Genomic DNA, 22,041 nt, shown 5'->3' on the forward strand with positions numbered 1-22,041 from the left:
AGAGAAAAAGGCTCTCTTTGCAGATCTCCTACTGCTGCATTATAGGTTACACACTTCACAGCAAGTAGCAGTGTCCCCTTTTTAATCTGGCCAAAATCAAAGCTCTTCTATCCACTTTATTACGAAAGGAAGCATAGCTATTTTGAGGAATAAAACTATTATTCCATCTTATACCTGCAGGAAACTGGAAAACATTTGAGATTGTTTTCCTTCTCAAAGATGTAATTTTCACAAAAAGTACTAGTGTCTTTTCTTGTCTCAAACCTCTCCCTCCCCCAAAAACCCCCAAACCACCCTAGATTTTCTTGTTGCCACAACTCTCAACCCAACCCCAAAAATACTTTGTAAACACATGCTTTTTCAGGCCTATGTTTAGCAGAAAATAAACAAGTGTTGAAATATTTGCTCTAAAATTAAAATTTCCAAAGTAGAACCTTGCTTATAAGAAAATAAGAATGTTGGAATAGTGAATGTAAGAAACAAGCAAAAATCTCTGCAATTTGAGGTATTAAAAACAAACAAACAAACAAAAAACCCGCACATATGTGGAAAAAAAATAATTATAGAGCCACAGCTTATCTCACCTGAGTGCCCATCCTCTCATTAACTTATGAGGGAATTCTATTATTTGGCAACCCAGAAGCTGTTTATATACTTCTGCATTGATCAGCTTTCCATAGAGTGCAAAGGAGGAGCAAACCTAAAGCTTTGAAATCAAAACAAGCACGTAAGGAAATACTTCTGCTTTACTGCATCAGCCCTTTTAGCCTGTCACCACAGGTGTATATGGAAAAGGTGGTAGAAGCAATGAAAAGATGACTCTTTCTTGGTGAGATGTAATATTGCCAAATCCAAGGACAATATGAAATAACATCAGATCTATCTCTAGCCTGAAAAGCGAGGAAGTCCCAGTCTCTGAACACATGCCCTTGTTCATTTATCACAGGAGAGTAATGTATTCAATGTGTTAATAATGCTGTTCCCTATTACACTGTTACTAACCCCACTCCCTACAGTTTCCCTATTTTCCACACTCAGACTGACTTCCAAAATGCAGTCTGTTCCTGCCTAAAGCATGGTCTGCTTCAGCTGTAGCCTTCACTCACCTGAAGAGCCACTGTTCACCGTTCTTCATCTAATGAGATGTAATTTTGTGGACATACCTGGGGGTTTTCTCTCTCTTGCTGATTTATTCACAGGCCACTTCAGAACACTAAAAAATTTCTGACAAAGTTCAATTTTTTCCTATTCTTGCACTTGCTCAATCATTTCCCTTTGTGCCAAAATCAACATTATGGATAGACATAAATTTTGCTTATAGTTCTGTTGGCTACTCTCCAAGTAGTCACTTCAGACTCTCTGCAGAGTTAATCATTTCCTGCACAAAGTCGTTGGATAACACTGGATTTGATTCTCACCACAGTAAAATCCTACTAAAACCCTGATTATCCTATTTTCAGTGTCAACATTTGCACAAATAGGAGCATTTGCATTTAAGATGGATGACCAAGAAGAAAAATAAGAAAACTCTTTCACTTAATTTTGTTGTTGCTGGCACAATGCACAGCTGTGACTCCCTGAATTGATGGGTTTAAATTCTATTGGCTTTAAAAATACTTTAAAATCATATATCCTTTTTTTTCTGTGCGCATTTATTTTAGGCCATAATTCATTTAAATATTACCAGATTCTATACAAAACATAAATCCTCAAAGGAACCTCTGATGCTTGATCATGAAGGGAGTGGGGGGAAGAGAGAGCTGTAACAGTTTCTAGGATGTTGGAGATTTAGGTTTAGGTTTCTCATTGGAATTAGGCAGATGGTCCTGTGCCCTGGGCTATATCTGCTCTGCAACTGTATTTCATCTTCATTAGGAGTCCCATTCTGGATCTACAACAACTTCCTAACAAAACTATAGCTGAAAGTAACAAAAGTCTGGAAAAGGTGTTGATTACATCAAATTAATATGTCAAGGTATTTCTTTACCAGGGAGCAAAATACGTCCATTTGTTACCTGTTAAAAAATATATGTGATTTCTAGATAATATATCAGACTGAAATACATTGAAGTACCATTAATATTTCTCCTTGAGTATTCCACATAGAAAAAATTACAACACGCAGGAGATACATCGTAACTCACATCTTCATCTTTTTGGCGTGGCAATGGGCTGTGCAAACAGGCTTGACACTTCAATCCAATTCAGTTAAGTCTGCTGTGCCTGTTAATTCACGTTATGAAACTATGTTCACTATTCAGCCTTTTTTACAAAAGTACATGATACTCTGAGAACCAGAGGAAATTAATGAAGTGGCATGAAAGGTACATGGTACAAAAATGCTTCAGAAGGTGCTCAGAAGGGGAAGAGACTTCACTTCTGGCTTATAATACTGATGATGACCACAAACCAGTCAGCTATGGAAGTGCTCCAGGCCCTTCTGAAGCTGCAGATACCTGCAAGGTAGATGATCTGCTCTGGTTTAACATTATGCAACTGTTTCTTATTATCTAGGAAAAGCTCAGTCAGCGTGATGTAAAGCTTTGCGTATCTGCCTCAGCAACCATGGCTTGGTGAAGGTACAGAATCAACCAAATATCAGAAATAATTATGGTATCTTCTCTGCTATCATTGACTACAAGACATTGCTCAATAAGTTTCTCTGATCATCTGGAAGACAAACAGAGGTTCATGCCAAAAAGAGAATTGCTGAACTGACCCCAGAGCTCTCTTTCCACTGTGATTTTGTATGTGCACAGGTGAGCAAGGATTAAATGGTTTTGAGACCCATGATATCTTCTTAGGAATTGTTATCACCTGTTCTCATTAAATAACAATGTTTTATTGGTAAATATCATTTCAGTAATAAAATAACTTTTGTTTCTCTGCTATTATTTCTTACCCTCTTACCTCAGTTTCTGCAAAGTTCACAATGACGACTTCTTCAAATCCTTCCCTCAATCCATTCTCTGACCTTCCTAAAGGCTGTCTCCACCTGACTACTGTCAAAGTTTTCTGACATCTCAAAACCACTCCACACTGCTTTTTCCTAGAAAGTCTTAGAAAATTTCCAGTTTCTACCCAACAGACAAACACAAATTTCCATCAGTATTGTCTTATCATGCCTCTTTTTGTAGGACTTACTGCTATCCCTAATCTCCAGCTTGTGGCTTTTGCCTACTTTTTAAGCTTTTAGCTTCTAAGTTAAAGTGTGTTGGTTTGGATCTTGGACAGTTTCAAACTCACAGTTGATATTTAGCAAGATAGAAATAACAGTCTGCATTTTTGTTGTATAATTATGGGAAGAATGCACTCAAAAGGTCACAGTCTATAGCCCTGCATCTTAGCTCAAGTCTTCAGCTGCCATAGGTTTGTAGAAGCCAGAATCAGTCTCGCCCAAGAATGGTCTCCCTTCCATGGTACAGTGGTTCACACCGAGTTCCAGACAGGACTCCATCCTGGGGCAGAGAAGCGCCTTTTTCTGAGTATTTCAGCACTTCCTCTTCTGTCTGGAACTTCTAAAGCATCATAAAGAAGGAATGTAGCAGTGGCTGTGAAAGCCTGACTGAAGCTTTTTACCTAAAAATTACTTGCTGTGTCAATGCTAGCTGGATTTGCTGCTTTCCTAACAGCTTAAGTATTTGAAGATGTGGCTACATGACACTTCGGGAACTGGAAACAAATTTTATTTTAAATCTTTGAGGGGAAAAAAGGTCAAAAAACATTCCCCAAATGAACATCTAAGACTCAGAAGCCAATGAAAATCTCCCTTCCAATTTTTTTTTATTATTTTGTATAATGAAATCACGTGGCCTTAAGTCATGCCAGGAGACATTCTGATTGGATATTAGAAAAACTAAGTTGCCCAGGGAGGTAGTAGAGTAACAGTCTCTAGTAGAGTAACCAGAGGTGTCTGGATATGGCACTTAGTAATATGGTTTAGGGGTGATTCTGGTGCTAAATTGATGCTTGGACTAGATGGCCTTGGAGGTGTCTTCCAACCTTAAAGATTCCTTGATTCTGTGATTCTCTGTGATCCTGTGTTTTTTTCAAATGTCCACAGTGTTTGAGGACAGATGTCAACCATGAAGGCTGGATGTTTTGAGCCGGCAGAGGTATACTCAACAGACAATCAATAAAAATCGTACACATGCACTGATGTAGCGATGTGCAGCAGGCCTCATTTCTGCCATCGCCCAAGTAGACCAAGAATGCACTTTGGCATTAGAATGGGAATTTATCTACGTACATATTAAGACTCTGACAACAACCGTGTGTGTGTGTGTGTGTGTGCATGCTTATCTGGATATATTTATTTTCCATAAAACAGGTCCCCAAAACTAAGTAAGAGGTACATAATTTATATTTCTAATGAAGAAACATTATTGTTGAATTAGGAAATCCCAAAATGTTGGGAAAGTATGATGTAGAAATATCTGTACATTTGCGCTATTCTGAAATTCTTTTGGCAATCATATTTAGCCACAGTTAGAGGCATGACACTAAGCTAGCTGGACCTCTGATTTTACAAAATATTTTCATAATTTCTTTGGAAAAATTAAGTCATATAGTGAGCATTGAAACAAATCCAGTCCTTACAGGAGATGGTCTCAGAGCAAAAGTATCACTGCTTGTACATGGATACACCAGCAGAAAAGAATACCAGAAGGACTTGGATCTACTGAATTCAAATTCTTTTTTTAATTGAAGAATGCTGTCATTGTATATCTATACACTGTAATATGTAGGAGAGTGAATGATTTCCTTTTTGCTTCTCCACTTGAGCAGTGTAGCGCAGAGTATTTAGCTCAGATTTTGAGACTGGTTACAGCCATGTTAGATTTTGATTTTCCGAGAATGTTAAAAGGAAAATAGATGAGGTTTTACACGAAGAGGACTATCAGTTATTTCCAGTTCCTTGAGACATTCACAACTTATTTCAGAAGACAGAGAAATAGCTTTCTGTTTAGTACCTTAGTAAATTATTAATTCACATAAGGATTCCAGCTGTCCAGCTGGACCTAGTTTGAGTCACTAGTTATTGTGATCATTTCTGTTTCTATAAGTGGGAGTGATCAGACCATCTCACATATTGGATTCTGGTCTGCAGCACTTTATAGTATATTTCAAAAACTGTATTAAGCTTAGCTCTATAGCTCCCTGACTTTTCTTTGAAGAATATTTGCAGGGATGAAAGAATAGCACAAAAAAGGCTTGTGATAATGGTACTGGCGGCAAATAGTATGGGTAAAGCAGCAGGAAATACTTGTTTCGCCCTCCTGTTTGTGAGACACTGGATTATTATATTAATTATTGGCTCGGACCAACTCAGGTGTGTATAGGGGAGTGGGAGGAACAGGTCAAATCTCACAGAGGTGAGGTGATGCCCTGTCCCACATTCCAGCCCCTGTGAGACTCCTAGGGCAGCCTTGGAGCAGCTGTCAGTCACTGGACATCAGGAGCACAGTCCATACCGCACCCTGGAGCCCCTAACCCAGCCCCAGATTCCAGCACAGCAGAAGTCCCACCTGGGAGCAGGGGGTGTGGCCACAGTGGGGCCAAAGCAGCACCATGTGCTCTCTGTTTGTTTGAACCCTAACACCTGTACACATGGAAGCTGGACTCGCACAGGACTCTCTAGTGGTAGTTATGACTTTTCTCTCTCTCTTTACTTCTCTTAATCTCCTTTCTTAATAGTTTGGGTAATGTGGGACTGAATGAGTCGGATTTTGCTAAGTTGTACAGGTTAGCATGTGCTAAGTCAGTGCTTTGTGGAATGCTTTATTTCAGTTTTATTCAAAAATACTTGATTTTTATTAAAGTGTAGAATTATTCGACAACTATATTCATAAATTCAGAGGTAGAATTGCAAAACTTCTAACACCAAGCAACTAACAACTTTTAAATGTTATTACCTACACTGCTTCTCCATACTTGTTAAATTACTGGAAGACACTGTTAAGGAGTGTAATGTCTGTTACTGGATTATGTGAGGATTTACTTCATGCCTAAATAATACAAATATATTAATCTATAGTGACTTCATTTTTAAAATTTTTTTTTAAATATAGACTGCCTCTTGCAAGAGGAACTGTGGTATTTTACATGTAACATTTATATTTTTCACTCACAGAATTACACTAGCAGTATAAAACTGAAAGCACAATCAATTATACAAGAGTTTACACCCTATTTGTGTCATCAGTGCTCCTTCACAATGTCCAGATAACTATAAAAATTGATTTTTCTTCTTTCTGTAGGCACTTAGACTTCAGGGCTTTTCCCAGTGTAATTTTAAGCTAGTATCAAAGTCAAGCATACATATTTTGAGGTAACTTTTTAATGACTATGAAATGTCAGAGAGAAAAGGTCTAGCTGTTGGCTCCCATGAGGATGACCACTTTCATAAATCACTGAATGTGAGTAATCCAATATTTGATTATGCATAACTTTCTTTGGAGAGCACAATACTATGGCATCTACTACTAATATTTATGCAAACTCAAAAATTATCTTCATGACTGTTTTAATGAGCCAGCTGCCAAAGATTTCACTGTGATGTAATTATGCTCTATTCTGGTTTTGTATTTACTTTTGTATGTATTTCTATATAGTCAGTGATTCATTAACAGATTAAATAGTGAGACAATATTTGTATATTGTATCCATACAGTATGGGCAGGATAAAAGTGAGACAAATGCACTAAAGAGTAGAATTCAGACCCGGATTAACATAAAACTTCAGACTGAAATGAAGTTCAGATGTGTGCTGGAAGCTAAGCTCTGAATAGAGTGTAGTATCTTACCTAAGTGTGCCAAAAATCCCATGGGCTGTCTTAGTAAAGTTTCAGCTCACAACTACATAAAACTCACAAACTCCTAATATTCCACTTTCTTGATTTATTACACCTCTAATTTATATAAACCAGCATCACACTGTAAATTTAAGAGTTACATCAATGTGCACTACTCTGGAAAATGGTATCCCTTTAAGTTTTATATGCAATCAGAAACAAACACAAAAGCAGAATAGAGATTAACTGGTTAAATAGAATTGAAATGCCATTCTGCCCCATTTTCATGTCTTGGAAATGCCCTCTTCCAATATCTGCTTGAGTGTCCTGCCCTTAACAAAGTCCCTGAAATACAGAAACTGAAGTTATAAGACCACCCTCATTTGCATGCTGTAACAGGCCTCAGAAGTTGCCATCACTATTCTGCTTTCAGCAGAAAACACTGGACTATCCTTGTCTCTCCTTCTGTAACATTTTATTTCCATAGGTATGTTATTTAACTTGGTAAAGTGTTTGTTTGGGGCAGTACATGGAATGAAAGACATTATAGAAATTAACATTCTATACTATTGCCTCATACTTCTCTGAATAGATGATATCATTGACACAAATGGCTGAAGAAAAAAGTCATGAGAACTGAGGATGTGTGGGCACTGAAATATTTCAAGAATTGAATAATGTTTTCCTTTCTCTATTTAGTCTGACAGATGACAATGTGTCTTGAACACTTTGGGACAGAATGATGGAGAAGATGAAAAAGCCATTTGAGAAATGCCTTTCTCATTCCAAATGTTTCACTTTGCCTTTCAAGAGTGTTTCCAAGTTGGGCATAATGTTTCTTTTAGTAAGGGCAATGTATAATCCACATAAGGGGTAGCAGTCACAATGCATCCTTCCTGCCCTGCAAACAATGACTACAAGTTTAAACTGGTCTTTGGTAGGAGTGTTCTTCAGGAAATGTTATTTATTGTAACTTCTAATTGTGAATTACAATTATATTTGTAATTGGAGAAGCCTGTGGTTTTTCTTAGCATGAGGAAATTGCTAGCATTTCTAGTATCTAAAAATCTTCAGGCTTCTAGGAAACGTCCAACTTTCTTTAACTGTGCAAACTAGGGCCTCTAGAATATGAAACTCCTCCTTGAGTGAAGACAGGAAGATGCTGCTCACAACAGAGAACAGTTTACCAGTGCAATTTTCTCAAAGCCGGTCTCTTAATTTTGTATAAGTTCGGGAAATAAGAAGATAAACATTCTATCTATATTTATTTATTGCAGCCCTTGTCTTCTCCAGTGCAGACCATGGTCTTCTTGCTGTGAGCAGTGAGAGTACATGGTCCCCTCTGTGCACACAGCTTGGGAGCCCAATGACTGCCTGCAGCACCCCATGCACCAGCTGTCCTCCACAGTCAGCCTGCAAGGCGAGCCAAAGGCAGAAGCTGTGGGTCTTTTTCTCACTCATTGAAGGTACACAGAGCAGCAGCCAAAATGACACACAAAATTGACAGTTTACCAGTTGAAAGTACAGCAGGAGTTCAATCATTAGTGGATTTACTAGTTTCAGATCTCCATCCTATCTACCAAATAGCAACTTGTTTTATATTTTTCTTAGCATTACTGTTCTACCTAAAGATAACACATTATGCTATAACAATGACTTGTGTAATGATGTGTGCAAACTCACAAAGACTTTGGATTAGTGAAAATCTCATATTTTTCAAATATAATATTTGGCTGAGTCACACTGAAACCAATATCTTAGGTTTCTCACAAGCTCAAGAGTACAAACAAATGTTTTTTGAAAACACATTTTCTGTGCTGCCTTTAAGCATCTTCTCTGAGTTTGCAGATGCTGAATGAAATTGGTACTTGTGGTGCCATCAGCTGGCCTAGGCTGACCTAGATAGATGGGTTGCTCTGAAATCTAATAGTCCAGAAAACATTCAGGGATGCCCCATGAGAAGGAATCTGGAAGTCATTGGAAACCTACTAGAGACAGTAGTCTTGATGTCCTCTGGCTATCTGAACTCAAGGACTTTCAGACCTATTATGGCCAATTTTAATGATAATTCCCTGTAGTACCAGCAAATTTTAAGGTTAAGGAATGGAAAATGCTTGAAAAATATGTGAATTTAAATTTCAGAACAAATATATTTTGTCCTCGATAGATAATTTACTATACTGCAAAGAAGGACTTGGGGGTGCTGGTGGATGAGAAGCTGGACATGAGTAAATGGTGTGCACTTGCAGCCCAGAAAGCCATCCTGGGCTGCATTAAAAGAATCCTGACCAGCAGGCCAAGGGAGATGATTCTGCCTCTCTACTCTGCTCTCATGAGACCGCACCTGGAGTGCTGCATCCAACTCTGGATCCTCAGCACAGGAGAGACATGGACCTGTTGGCACAAGTCTAGAGGAGGGCCACAAAAATGATTGGAAAGTTGGTGCACCTCTCCTGTGAGAATAGGCTGAGAGAGTTGGGGCTCTTCGTTGTGGAAAAGAGAAGGCTTCAGGAAGACCTTACTGCAGTCTTTCAATAATAAAAGGGAGGTTATAAGAAAGATAGAAACAGCCTTTAAGCAGGGCTTTTTGCAGTAGGTTTTAAACTAAAAGATGGTAAATTCAGACAAGAAATAAGGAAAAATTTTTTATGAGAGTAATAGGTTGCCCAGAGAAGCTGTGGATGTCCCATTCCTGGAAACATTCAAGGTCAGCTTGGATGGGGTTCACTGCAGAGGCAGTTATACTAGATGACCTTTAAAGGTCCCTTCCAACTCAAAGTATTCTATGATTCTATCCTCTTAGCAGATCTTCCACATCAAAAATGTTACAGAAGACTTGAATTATACAAGTTATTTTAAGAATTCACCTTCAGTTTGGTTAAGACTTTAATTTTGTAATACCCTACAATATATGTCAAGAATGTAACTATTTCACGTTACCATTTTTTTGTTAAAGTGGCAGCACAGTGTTTGCAAGAGTTACATGGAAAGGCAGATCACCTTGCTTGAGATATGTCTGTAAAAACAGCTGGTTTTCCTTTGCAGTGCAACATGAAATAGGGACTGACTGAGTCAAGTTATAGAAATTTTCCTCTCTAATAAAATTGAGGTTAGACATGGAAAATTATCACTTGAATAAATGAGAGCTTGGAGCTTAATAGAAGTATTTCAGAGAACTCAGGGAAATTGCCTATCCTCTTCCTGAAGACAAGAGACTAAAAATAAAATAATATAAATGTATTTTCTTATGACCCAATTTGTAATGGTTTTAAATTGTTTAAAAATGCATGGGTAAATCTTATTTTTAAACAAAGACATTTCTAAAAACTTTAGATGGTTACAATCTTTTAGACACAATTGTTACTTGTTATATGTGATCAGTTTGAAGTAGACTATACTTTGTTTTGATATGACCATATACATTTCTGACATCTTAAAAGCAATGATTACATTCATTGTCTCTAACATTTCAACAGCATTAACAGTTTTTATAAGAAATACAATATTTTTATTTAAGGGACGTTTTGTCCCCAAAAAGGAAATTGTTTGCTTTAAGGCAGAGACTTATAAAACAGTAAATCTAACACTTTGTTTTCCTTTCTGATTCTCTGGCTCCACAACAAGAAGACATGAAAGGACTGTCCCCCGGAACAGGGGAGTCCCTACCTACAGCTTGTGCTGGAGTGGTGGCACAGGCCTGCCCTGTAGATCCAAAAAACCTTTTCCAAACTTCCAACTCTGTAAGTCTTGGCTCCACAGTAGCAGCCTGAGACCCTTTCCAACAGGGTAGTGAAGCTCAGGCAGGCTGCAGACCTGGAGCACACAGCCCTACCCTGGAAATGTTCCTGCAGCTACCTAACCCAGAGCTGCAGATGCCGCCTGGCAGCGTTACATCTGGCCAGGTTCAGAATCCAGGTCAGGCTCAAATTCTCTGAAAGTTTGTTAAAACTGAGACATTTTGGACAAGACGTTCAAGACTCAACAAAAAGGCATTTTTAAAGTAAATTCTTTAACTGTACAATTCATAACAAATACCAACTCTGAGTTAACTCATTAAATAAACAGCAAAGCATTGAATTTTGGCTGCCTTCAGTACCTCTAGTCTCTAGCTCTAAGGAAGGTATCAGTCCTCTAGTGAGAGGTTAATTAAGCCTCTTGTTTCTGTTGATACTGTCACTAATAGGTATTATTCCACACAAAAGCCTCTGACACAGGAAAATAATTATTCCCATTTTGAAGCCAAAATATAAAACACTATCTGTAACTGACATGGTTGGTACAGGATATCCGTGGATGCACCAGGACATTAACCTGATTTTTGAAGTTCCTATTCCAATCTGCTTCACTGACCTTAGAGCTTCTGTTTCCATCTTTTTTTGCCCTTACTGCAGCAGTACAGTCTCAATGCTACATTTTTGTCTTTCAGCTGCATCTATTTAATTATGAGTCAGTATCCCAAAAGAAGAACAAAGTGATTAGACTTCCATGTGAATTTTCAGGATCTTTGTCTGGTTATAGATATATGAATGAAAATAATGTATGAGCATATAAATAGAAAATTAAAGCTTTATTGTGGCTTCTTTGAAAGTCTGGAATGCGTCTCAGAAGACAGAAAAGGAAACTGGAAAAAAGGCTTTGTTTCAGCTGATAAATGTCTGTTCTCTCAAGTTTAAAATCCATGGCAGAAAAGGTGAATGAAACAAGCCCACCAGCAGTGGCTAAAGCTATTACCTTAATTTTTATTTTGAGCATAAGAATACTTTTTTAAAAATTAAAAAATTAGTTGTAAAGATATTTAATTAATTGGGATATAGATCAAAATAGCTAAGATTTGAGTATTAAATGCTGAATTATTCTGAGAGTAAACATGATATTTGACATTACTATTTTGCCAGAAACATTACAGTTTTTTCTTTTGTTAGCTGAATGTGGATTTTGAAATAGAATCACTTCCTACAGAGCTGCTTTTGAGGGTCAGAAAGATCCAAACTACAGCCTCAGACCATCTTCTTCTTGCATTACAGAGTGATTTCCCAGCAGATGAAGAGGGACTTTCCAGACCTGTTTTCTGTGTCATCAGCAGTATCTCCAAAACCTAGAAAAGTTTATTCTCGTTCTAAGTTTGAGAGTAAAGAGGATATCCAGGGAAGATAAAAAGCCAAAGTGCTGAAACAATGGTGGAGTATTTCCTGGTAAGATGAAGAAATGGGGTGAGGGGAGCATGTGGTGGGTGGGATCTGACATGGTTTTGTAGGTATTTGCACTTTAGTAGTTCACTACAAGTTTAATTCCCTATTTAATTCACCCAAAGTCCTCTGGGGAGGTAAGCACCTAGTTGCCATATGTGTAGGGTGGTGGGTTTTATGGAGCTTCAGTACTATCTCGCCTCAGTGACCCTCACTGCTCCACTTGCCTGTACTGCAGATAGGACATTCAGAAGCAGAACCTTTTGTTCTAGAAGAGGAAGGGCTACAGCAAATCCTAATCCTTTGTTTTTGGCATCACAAGAGTATCCACAGCAACTAAATGTGATGAGATACAGAAAGGAATGTGACTTCAAGTGCCAGCAGCTGGTGAATGCCTGAGGAGCAAAAATCCTGTTGTCATGTGGATACCCCCAGCAGTGGCATATGCACGAAGCAAACATACACACATCTGAAATATGAACAGGAAAAGGTGGTTTTCTGGCAAGAGTCATTTCTGCCTCAGGATACACTTTAGTCACCACAACAAAACACTGAGAGGGATGAAGCAACCCCAAGATGGCAACAAAGTTCCCAAAGCACCTCAGTCAATCACTGGCTGGCTATTAGTTTAAAAGGTCAGTGGCAAATATCAGTAACTACATCGATTTTCTCCATTTCCCACTCTGTTTTCAGAGTTGACTTATTATCTGTGTTGAATAAACAATACAGATGAGAAAACCAAGGATAAACCCAAAGTCTGGAGAGAGCAGTAAACTGCTTAGAAGTTGGCCCTAGAACTTTGGATTTGGGAAAGTTCTTTTCCCAGACTCACCTCAGATTTGATTTAAGAGCATGACAAAGACCTTTTTGTTGTGTCTCTACAATACCTAACACAATGGGGCCCTGATCCATGACTGGAGCCTCTAGGCATTGCCACAGTGCAAACAAATAACAATAGCTAGCAGCCAAAGACATTGCTGAGAATTGCTTAGTAGGCAAACAAGCTTCTTATAGAAGTGTGTGCTCTGAGCATTTGCTCAGTTCACACAGCCTGGGGTTTCAGAACGTTCTTTGTTGAAAAAGCAACCATTGGAAATATCCTCTTGACCCTGAATCGGGGCCAAGAAGACAGAAGATATTAGACCCACTTCTCTCCATGTCTTACAGCACTGAAACAGACTTCCAGGACATGAGTTTGGTGTATGTTTGACCAAGGACTGCTCCAATAATGTCACAACAATTATGTAAAACACCTATGCTTTGAGTAAATACATAGTAAGAAATCTTTACTCACCTATGTAATGCATAAAGAGGACTGAAAAAAATCTGCTGGTTCAGGCATTGGGCTGGTACACTTGTACCTGTTTCCTGGCTCTGGCACGGATATTTGTATGCCCTTTGGCAATTCACGTCACATATCTTTCTTTTCCTCCTTAAAACAAAAGTAAAACAAGAATACTTTTCCTGCCTCACAGGCATCATGAAGATCACCAAGCCTTCTTACACAGTCAGATGCTGTGCAATGAGGCCAAGGAGATACCTGGAAACTTAGACAAGTCTATCTCTGAATTTGGAGTGAGGACTCAAGTTGAAGCCATACAGAAAATAATTCTCAGGTTGCATTGCTTCCACTGCATTTTTCCTCCTAAATATGGATGGGTCTGGCTTCAAAAGTATTACACTATTTCAGTAATTCCCCAGCTCCACTGATTTTTTACTTTCTTCAATAGTTAAAAGACAGGGTCAGTTTTAATGTGTACAGATTGTGTGAAAGCTGAGCAATAATCTTGGCTTTTGAAAAATACAGCTGTCTTTCTGTGTCTAGGTCCCTGCCCACAGGGAGAATATCCAACATGCATTTTCCAGATCATTAGATATATTACACACCAAGTCTAACGCAAGGTTTTTTTAGTTAAATCATATCAGTAGAGCCCCTTTCTGGAGTGCCTTTGCTACTGGGTATTAGTCAACCCAGACAGGGTAGGGCTGCACTCTCGTTCTTGCACTTCAGTTTTGCCAGTATTTCATATGAAGAAAACTCTGTCTTCACCTTAGATTTTAGACCACGACTCTTGTTTATTTCTATCTAGAACAAAGTCTGTAGACAGAGTCAATATATTTTATCAGATTAACTAGCAGCCAAGTTTTGAGTCACACAGGTCATTCTTCATGCCTCTTTTTTCACTCTCTCCCATTGTGGGCCTCATCTGACAAAAAAGACATTTCAATAATTTTCAATAAAGTCATTCCCTGGTGCTGCAGCTGCCATCCACTGGGACAAAAAGACGAAAATGTGGCAAACATCGCTACCCTATGTAACAACTGGAGAAACACAGAGATGCAAGTGGGCCAACCTGCCTAATGATGCACAGGCTCAGCTGTAGAATGGCATAGCACCATCCTGGCTCCAAGAACTAATTTTTACTGTCTTGAGCAAGAAAGTGAAAAACTATGAGTCCTGATCATTCTATTTCCTCGCACATCAAGAATTTCTGTAAGGCATACAGATATACACAAACCATTTTTTAATTCTCTTACCAAAATGCTGCAGTTTTATTCCCTGTTAGCTGTTTTCCCATCTACCCAGCTGTTCTTCCTGTCTCCCAATTATTTCTTTCACAACAGAGGTATCTACATGATTGATTTCTTTGGATATCTTGCCTTTCTCTGCAGCTGTCTCTGTCATATATGTTCCACAGAGAACAATTCAGGTATTTTCAGAATGTTAAGGCAATGTATCTGATATATAACCTGGTTATCAGCAGAGTTACATATAACCACAATGATGATGGGTAATGGTAGAAGTGGGGAGTTGCAATGGTCCTCCTGTTATATAGGGGCAACTGCCCGACAGGGTAGCAGAAATATTTAAAACTTCTGCCTTCTGGCAGCATTGCTGCCTCTCATACTAAAGGAAGGAGATAAAAAAATATAGGAAGAATGTAAGGATCCAACCTGTCTTTTCAATACGGAATTGAAAGGAACTATGTCTTCCATATAGACATAGGGGTAACAATAGAGACAAAATGCAGACATTTAGGGGGAGAATTAGAGTATAAGAACATCTTTAGCAATTTAAAAGTCACAGCACCATTAATGATTTTTTTTTCAGTCAGACCCAATTACAACTGTTTACAGAGCCCTTTCTCTTTCCCTCAGAGGCTTTGGCTGAATTCCCATAATTTCCGGGACCAAACCCAATTATACCACTGACCACAGCATTCTGACTGCTTAATGCAATTCCATGGCAAGGACAGGGAACTCCCAGAAACAAGAAAGGGTTTGATTTGCTCCATGCTGTACCTGGAAACAGCTCCCAAAGCAACATGTTATGCCAAATAACTATGCCCCAGAGTGGCCAATTAGTTTGTGCAATTCTAGATTAAAATAAAGACTATTCCTTACCTTTTCTTTTTCAAAACCACTTTTTTCCAGGTAAAAAATGTTGGCAAAGTTTCTCCTTGGCAGAAATTTCAGAGCTCTATAATCTTTGTTCCAGTATTTCCATGAACACAGTGCTAGAAGGGAATTAAAAGGTGGTGAGCTGGGGGGAAAGGGTGTTAGAGGTGAAGGAGGATGTAGCAGGTCAAGATTACAAAGCACTTGTACATATCAGTTCTTAGGAAAATCCCATATTATCCCAGGTCTGATCCATGTCAACAAATGTGCTTACTCACAGTGGCAAACAAAAGTGTTTGAAATGCACTACAAGATGATTTATTGACTTATTTCATACCATCATTTCTGTTTATATCAACATTCAGAAAAGTGCTATTTAATTCACTTTTTTCCTTGGCTGATCTCCTCTTCTACTCAAGATGGTTATGAGCTTTTCTGTCATTTATAGAGTACCATAAGTTATTAGCAGCCAAGGAAAAAATATACAGGACAGAATAGAAACTCTCCCTAGTAAAAAGAGTTGAGTGTCATACGTGAGTACAATGCAGTTGAGCCAGTACAGAGCAAGCACAGTGGCATGTGATGGCTGCAACAGGAATGCTCTGTGGAACAGATGGCATGTCAGGAGGGCTTAGTCAGAACAAAGTGAGGTGAGATTTGTGAGAACTAGCATTTCTAGTAAGCCATTTGGAAAACTCTGAAAAGAAGACACTTTGAGGGACTAGGTTATGAGAAATGCAACCCCTGGCTTAAATTAACCAAAGTATGTGCAAACCAGCAGAAAAGTAATTTTAGTTTTTATGCAATATATATGTAATGCATAAAGGTCTTCAAGAACATAGGGCAAGTATGGGAACATTTGAATTTTCAAGTCTTCTAACCTGATTGCCAAAAATTTCATCACATTAAACATGGATGCTATTCAGATGGGCGAAAAAAAATTAGCATTTGCTAATTAACCATATTGTTGACTGCTCCTCCAAACATTACTCAGCTGAAGTTAACTTTGTGTTTTACCTTACATGGCACAGCATTTTTGGGAAACTATTACCATCACAAATGTGGTCAAAGCTTCATGGTCAACTGCAGCATCTCCAAATCTAGTGTCATCACACAGCTTTGATTTTTCTTATTTTGAAAGTTGGTCTGACAAAGTTGAATAAGAAGACAGAAGCAGAAAATATCTTCTCTTCCATGAATGTCCCAAGAAGATTTTAAGGTGTAACTGTAGTATGCTTTCTCTTCAACCATTTCTTTGTTGTTGTTTTGGGGTTTTTTTTCATTTCTAAATCTCATTTTACTCACTCAGCACTCTCCTCCTCCTGTTTTCATCTGGACTCAAAAGCCAATACCCTGCACAGTCCTAGGTCTGGCCATCATAAAAAGATTCAGTCAGCCCAGCCCAGCATTCAGGGCTGAATAACTTGGAAGACTGGACCTTCAAGGCCTAATGCTTCAACAATTAATCAGGCTTTTTTCCAGAGATTAGGAAATACTCTGAAAAACCCTAATCTAACTAAACACTTAAGTAGGTACCCTACTTTAAACATGAGTCTCCTTTGTTGAGTGGAACAAAGAAATAAATATGAGAGTATACTTGAAGGCCATAAAGGAAAACTGAAAGATGAGCCAGGAATAAGGTACAAGATTCTGATTCCTAATTGCATATTAGAAGTATTCATTCACTACAAGGTTCTCAAATTACTGCACCAATAAGCAGCACTGAAATGATAATATATACACAATAACTTTCCATTGGCTCTTGGATGTAGTTAGACGAGATCTCACAGAACTCTGAAAAGAACAAAGTCTGTAATTCTTTAATAAATTCTCACCATTTTCCAAAGAGAAGTTGCAGGTTGTATAGATAATAGGAATTTATTTTCTCTGGCCTAATCTTGATGATTTCCAGTAGGCGCAGGAATATTGTCATCACAGCACATCAGTTCAATGGCAATATTACTGGGGTACAGAGCTGCTATAACCTAAAGTACAGGACTGCTCATCTGGATACCACATGGGCTTGTGCACTCCGGTATTATGCAATATGTGGCCAAGTATTTTGTCACAGGAAAACTGGTTGAGATGAAAAAAATCTAGATGCCCCTTCTCACAGCTGCAGAGAAACTGGATATTTCTCCACTTCCCTTCTTCCTGAACAAAAATCTAGTTCTTCATGTTGTGACACTCCCCTGAGTGACTGACTAGGAGTGATAAGTCTTACTTGTTTCTGCTTTCTCCACATCTTTATTCCCATCATTTTCTTTTCTGTTTATCTCTCTACGACCAGCCTTTCCTTCTCTTTCAACTCTTCACTTCTATCACTCCTTTTTGCTTCAGTTAAGAGCAAAGAAATATACATGTTTTCTTTCTTCAAGTCGAGCTTTTTCACACTTCTTTGTGACCAGAGCTTCCTATGGCTACAGCAACCTTCATGTGCCTCCACAGCTGCAATGCCAAATATTTCAAAAAAATTTGAAAAAGAATGACTAGCTGTTATGGTTTAGGAATAGTATTCCCCAATCTAATGTTCACACCGAAACACTTCAAACCGCGTGTTGCTCACCCACTTCCCCTGCCCATTTCCCCCTCCCTCTGTGGCAGGCTGGAGAACAGAACTGGAGGCACTAAAGGCAAAATCACAGGTTGAGATAAGAGTAACTTACTGGGAACAGCAATGAGATAAGAAAACAAACAGTAACAGCAACAATATTAATAACAGAGTGTACAAGATAGGTGAACAATTAACACATGAGTGCTTACCACGTGGAAACCAATAATACCTCAACTGTGGAAACCAATAATACCCCAACTCCTCTGCCAGGCTACCTGACCAGAAGGGACCCTTCCCACACTGCCCCCTGCACATGACATGAGGTGGTATAGAATAACCTCGGAATCCTAGTCATGTCCCTTCTGGCTACTGCAAAAATTAACCCTGTCCTGGCCAGAACCAGGACACTAACAAAGAGAGGTATCCTTCCAATTAGATGGATACTAGCAGTGTCAATTTCTTTATGTACCCTCTGTTCTTTAGACAGTATTATAAAACTGTGGATACTTCTATTATCTATAGCTACTGCTTGCCAGTCTGTCCTTCCCACACACAGCATAACTTCTGTAATCTGTTTACTTTTTACAGCCAAAACCAAACACACATTACAGCTCTCTGAAACAGGAGATCTCCATGTATTTTCTGAAAATCCAGTAGCTAGAAAGATGGAAGACAGAAGTTAAGGGCTACCTGAAGGAAATGTTACATTCTGTGCATCATAGCTACCAGTTCTATTTGATATTCCAGGATGGTGCACTAATCCACATGGTGCACTATCCTGGCACTATTATGTGCACATAAATGGTGCAATAATCCACTGTCCCGCCTGTAAAGAACAAAGGTTAAAGATATTCTGACAAGTCTCATTTGGGTGCCTAAAACTACATGGAGTAAACCCATATGTGGTATTCATTGCATCATTTTTTTTGTAAACATTTATGGTGCATTTTGACTCTCCTCTTCTTGGAAGCTAATTCACATACATAGCACAGAGTATTTGTATCTATGTTTCAAGTGGTTACATTCCTTTCTGTTTGCGTTTCTGCTTTTCAGAAGCTTTCATGAATCTGTTAGGGGCCAATTTATGGGGCCAATAAAAGTCAGGTAGTAGTAGATTGATCATGGCATTTCAGGTCAGAGATGTAACAATTCATTTAAGAGACCAGTTCTCACATTAATTCACCTTCATAACGAAACCCTGAGGCAACAAAAGACCACAAAAAACAAATACTGATTCAACATGAGACAATGGGTCACTTCAGATTTAGTGAATATTAAGATACTATGTTTATTCTTCAAACATATAGTGGAACTTGTTTTTCATGTACGTTGTAGAATTTGTATTGTGTGTGTTGAAAGACTTTTTTTTTCATCTTCCTGGTAATGGGGAATCTGTGTTATTTGCACATTGCAAAACTTGTTCCACAGGTATGTTGTGAAATTTTATTGAGTATTTTACAGTTTGTGATTGATGTCATGTAAATGTTGTTCAGCTCAGCTTTGTGTTTTCCTGATTTATGAGTTCTGCATGAATATGCTTTGTTATTTGATTTTCCTGGGTTGCAAGGCTAATATTACCATTTAAAAGGTCAACAATAACTTATACTTCCCTTTATGAGCCTCCAAGAATTTTTGAAACACAAACTGTATCCGTCAGTATTCTTTAGCATCAAATACAGTAGCACCCAATCCTGGTTGTCTTAATTAGGTGCTTATGCAATAGAATTTACTGAAAATAGAGTTCCCACTTGCTTTTATAGAAATACGTGTTTATTTTTGATACTACCAATGGGTAACTCCAGTAATTGTCTTATTACCAGGTGTTTTGAATAGGTAATGACCACTGTTTGGGAATTTACCACAGCAAACTGACATGTATTGTAACCAACTAAGTTTATAGTCCAAGTACATGTGTGGACCAGGATACTCTAAGTGCTGTAAAGGATTCTCAATGAAAGCAAAAGCATCTGTTCCTAGCATTTAAGCCTAAATTCATTTTCCAAACAGAGTAAATCATGCCAGCCATCTCTAAACCTCCCCTGCTTCCTTTCTATTCATAAAGTGACAAAACTTGTCGTTTTCTTACTTAAGAAAATTTAGACCATTTTGTAGTTGAGGGTGAAATATATCTAAGGATAGTAGGAGTAGTTAAACTGTCAAGTGGCAGTTGCTACATGACTTCAAGGAACCTGTCTAAATCATTTCTCTTTGTCTCTATCTTAGTGTGTAAAATACAATGTGAAAGGATACGACATGATGTACTACCCATCCCTCTTTTCTGCAATTCCAAGCAAGTCTAAGTTCTAGGCAATTAAAATATCTTAGCTTTATTTTAAAATTGCCACACTTTCATTATTTTGTGTGAAATCATTTCAGTGATTGAATTAACAGCCTTTTCAGTTTCATAGGCAGTTACACCTCTGGTCAAAGTATACCAGGCCTAATATAGTTAATGTCTTTATCTCCTTTTCACCACTTCATTTGAAGCACTGTGCTTGTAAAAGAGCCATTTTACCATGCTCACACTTCAACCACAGTCCATTATTGTTAGTATCTGGATCACTTTACAAATTCAAACTATTACAATTTTCCTTCATATCTGAAATGGTTTCTACATTTCTTGGTTCCAGTTGGAGCCAAACAGGAGCACCAAAATACTCAGGAAATGTTTTCTTTGTAGTATATTTGGGCACATACCAAAAACTTAATTTTAGGAGCATCAAGCTGTTTGGAAAAGCAGGCAAGATATTGTGTTCTGCTTCACCAAAAATGAGCTTGAGTTTCCTTGAGCTTTGTCTACTTCTATGCTACAAACAAAAAGTTAATTTACATGGGGAAAAAATGAAGGTATGTCTAAACTGGCTTCCCTTCCAGAAACTAGAAAGTATTTTATCTTACACAAATCAATTTTCTTATAATAGATCTCCCTGAACAAAGTTCAGGGAAGGTTCAAGAGAGGCAGACAGAAACAGACACTTCTTCTGTGGCACCCTGATATCTGCATTGCATTGGCATCTCAGTGGGAGTGGATTTTGCCCAGCATTTAAAAAAGCATTGTAATCTGGACTACAACTTAGGAAAGTGCTCCCCACTCACCTGTGGAAGGGAGAGAAGGATGACCACTACCTGAAAGTACTAACTTGAAATCATGAACCTACCTGTTTCATGATTTCAGAAAGCTAACTCTGAATACCAAATTTTCTTTCCTTTTATCACCAGCCTTCAGGTTTGCACTCCTAGAGAAGCAGTGGCTGCCAGCCATGCATCGAGAAATCCTAGGCTGTCCTAGGCTATGCCAGATCACAGCAGGTAGGAAACCATGCTGGGCTGTCTGAACCATGACTGCTTCAGGTCAGTAGATATTTGGCTTGCACATACCTGAAGTAATGTGTGCAGCATTATAATCACCCTTCTTAAATAAGTGTGTTTTTTTCATCCACGTGCGTGCATTCCCACAAGGATCAAGCCTTTTTCTCAGTATATACATAAGATCTGCTGCCAACACATGAAAAATGATGAGCAAGAAGAAACTGTTGTTTAGTTTCAGCAGAAGAAACTATAGTTTAGTCAGCAAATGACTAATTATCTTCTAATTAATCAAAGTGATCCTTAATCTGGAGAGGATTTGCTTTAGAGTGGAAAAGTGCTGGGAAATAAAGTCAACCTCCTCCCTGCCCAAAGTTTTCTGTTTTTCTCAGACTGAACCAGAAAAAATTAATTTTGGAAGTTTAGAAATAGTTGATGAACTCTTGTTTCTTCCAGCTCTTGTGTGTTGTGTCTGCACTTCTGGGTTCCAGATAAATCTGGAAGTAAATGTGAAGTAATGGTCTCATGGCATTTTGGCAGGAACCTCTGGAAACCTCACAAAACAGTTTTTTCCAGACTCAAAGCTGATTTTAAAAGAACATGACTTCAGCTATTTAAGAAATACATTCTTTCTCTCAGAAAACTTTTTCATGTGCCAGTAAGCATGATTAAAAACCATCTAATTGAAAAAGCCATTAAGAAAATATACAAGAATCAGGTACAAAAATTTGTGGTGACAGCTCTGAGGTGACAATGTTACATCTGAGACTAGCTCAACATTGAGGACATTTAGATACAGATA

The 22,041-nt window shown here is 38.3% G+C and overlaps 1 long non-coding RNA gene across 1 annotated transcript; it reads left to right on the forward strand.

The window, feature by feature from the left end:
- The first annotated feature begins 5,592 nt into the window (after positions 1–5,592).
- LOC113962139 lies at positions 5,593–8,995 on the forward strand. The gene is made up of 3 exons (XR_003532454.1): positions 5,593–5,643; positions 8,072–8,260; positions 8,962–8,995. It is a non-coding gene; the product is annotated as an uncharacterized LOC113962139 (long non-coding RNA).
- The last annotated feature ends 13,046 nt before the right edge of the window (positions 8,996–22,041 follow it).

Source organism: Neopelma chrysocephalum, unplaced genomic scaffold (genome assembly GCF_003984885.1).
Source record: "Neopelma chrysocephalum unplaced genomic scaffold, ASM398488v2 Primary Assembly neopelma1_24, whole genome shotgun sequence".
Lineage (NCBI taxonomy): Eukaryota > Metazoa > Chordata > Aves > Passeriformes > Pipridae > Neopelma > Neopelma chrysocephalum.